The sequence below is a fragment of the Acyrthosiphon pisum genome, chromosome X (genome assembly GCF_005508785.2).
Source record: "Acyrthosiphon pisum isolate AL4f chromosome X, pea_aphid_22Mar2018_4r6ur, whole genome shotgun sequence".
Lineage (NCBI taxonomy): Eukaryota > Metazoa > Arthropoda > Insecta > Hemiptera > Aphididae > Acyrthosiphon > Acyrthosiphon pisum.
This window is the reverse complement of record NC_042493.1, coordinates 123,224,937-123,227,764: the sequence shown is the minus strand read 5'-3', so window position 1 is coordinate 123,227,764 and position 2,828 is coordinate 123,224,937.

The window sequence follows — 2,828 nt, the reverse complement described above, 5'->3', positions numbered from 1 at the left end:
ACCAGTTTACGCCTATGGATGTATGTTTTGTTTTTGCCCGTCAACACGTTTTATTTTTTATGAACAATAAAAGTGCTTAGAATTTCTTCGACAGTATCTTTTCTGGAAGGGAAGTGAATCTAGTTGTTACTGAAGTAAAAATTTTCCCAGTAGTTTTCAAAAGCGCCGTGAAAAACAAAAGACAAATAATTAAGGAAAAAGGGTATTTTTTACGCAAAATTCATTTCGGTTTTTGGCAAAACTTGACAAAATACGTAAAAAATCACGAAACATAGTAAATTATTTTGAGTTAGAAAATCATGAAAATTATTCTTTTTAAATCAAAGATTTTAAAATGTAATACAAGATTCTTTATAAGGTACTCTACCTTTATCAAAAGAAAATATGTCTATAAGAAAGTCAAATTAAATTTTGATGAGCGTTTAAAGTTCAAATTTTTACAACTCGATTTGTCATGTAGCGATTTTCTTATTTTGTTATAATTCTAAAACGAATAACTGTAGACACTAATAAGACACTTGAGATGTATATCATATTATTATTTTATCTATTCCTATACATGATAAAATTTATAAGATATTTTTACTGTGGTAGGTATATGTACCTATTATGGTAAATCGCAGAATTTTGGAAAAATTATACAGTTGTAGACAAGCTGGAGAGATCTCATTTGACGATAAATAATAGTTTGTGCATCCACATGGTGCCCCTGCAGCTAAGTAGTAGGTACCAAAAGTCACGTTTCGAATGACTTCGCGTTATTGGCGAAAAAACGGATTACCGTGTGCTCGCTGAATCACCCTGTATGCGCGTATTATATAAAACTGTATTATTATAAAATATAATATGTGTGATATATCCTTGATATATAAATATCTAGGTAATATGTTTTAACCTTCATCAGTGGCAAATATTATAACTCTGTCTTCAAATCGATCTTCTATACTACCTTTTAGTAATAATATAAGCCCATCATTCGTGAGTGCCCAGTCACCTATAATTTAAATTAAAACATAATTAATAAAAATGTTTTGTCGTAATTACATAATATATTATATTATTAATATTTAGAAATATTAAAAAAACGGTGTATGTAGCGATTATCAATTAAAAATTATTCAACTATTATAACGATTTAATTACTTATAATTGAATAATAACAAATTTTATGTTGATCAATAAAAAAATATGCCTAAATAATAATATAGTATTGTCATCTTATCTTCGATTATACAGTCATCTAAATGTCCGGGTTCTTTTAAATTATTTTTTTATTGTTGATCTCGAAAGAGTTCTTTTAGTGGTTGTTTCTGGTGGCATCTTAGCTCGAGTTGCATTATCCAAGCTTCCAAGTTCTTCGCAGTAAATCTCAATTCGATTTGTTGACGTAGTCGCTGCTTATGTTTCATTCGTGCCAAGTATTTAAAGACTTCAACTTCATGCGTGTGTGGACGATGAGTATGTGCTTTATCGATTATTGGTATTTCAGTAGGATTTTCTTTCGATGTTTTTAATTTGCCTGAACACTTGAGACTTGACGCCTAGGCCTGTATACAGCACCTCCAAACATCAGATATTAACGCACCGTAATGTTTTGTATACATGTGGCAATTAAAACAAACTTTTTCCGTATTTTTATTAGATTTTATTATTTGATGTATTATATTTGGGTAATTTTTGTAATCTATAATCGGTGTTCGATTTGGAAACACGCTGCTGTCAAGAATATTGACGAGTTATTTATTGTCATTTTGTTTACCTTCGCACATAATAATACATATATGCTATAGCATAGGTTATAGCCATATTAATCAATAGTATTAATTTTTGTTATTATATACGAGGTGATGCACTGTAAAATGTTTAAGGGCATTGGTGGCGGTGATTTCCTGTATAGGACTGGCCGATCTCAAGTAGACTTGATGACAATTTCAAATCTATTTTGAGAATTCTTATCGCTTTACTATATCGATCGGTACGTTTGACAAAAGACACGTCTAAATTCTTATGTTGCGCGTGTGTTAGACAAAGACAGGAAATCACCACCACCAATCCCCTTAACCTGCTTTTTTTTCATTCGCTTTCTTTGCCATATGATTTTTACTCACTTGCTTTTTTTCCTAACCCCCCAAAAATCACGTTTCAAATGACTTCGAGTTGTTGGTGAAAAATAGGGATGACCGTGTGCTCGTTGAATCATCCTGTATGCGCGCATTATGTAAAATCGTATTATTATAATATGTGTGTGATATTATGTGTGTTCCAGCTGAGTATATAAATAACGGGAGGATATTTTTTACGCCGTCTCGAGTCACCACCCCCGCCGCAAGTTTTGTACAGCTGCAGCTGTGTAGCAGCTATCTTCGCCTCGCCACACTGTTTCAAAGTACATTTTTCAAGTCTTTCGCGGACAGCCATAGATAATGTCTGCGCATTAAATATGCAGCGGCGCAGCGCTATAATAATATAATATATTATAATATTATATACGCAGTGATGTCGGCCTCGAAGAAAATCAGTATTCCGCTTGTTCATAAGCACTATATATTATCATAATATTGTTGAATTATTTTTCTATTCTATATGCGATATGAACAGCTGAGTTATGCGCGTGAACGATAGATAGTAGGCACATACAGCATTATGACGAGCAAGTCGCACTCAAAGCATTAACACTTTGCCAAATATATTGACTTGTTCACTATGCGGGCCAGACGTAAAAATTTATCGAACAAATTATACAAAGTATTTTTAATTGTATTCGTTAATTAAAACAATATACTATACAATACTCATTGAATTACATTTTTTTAGGAGATAAGCAAGAA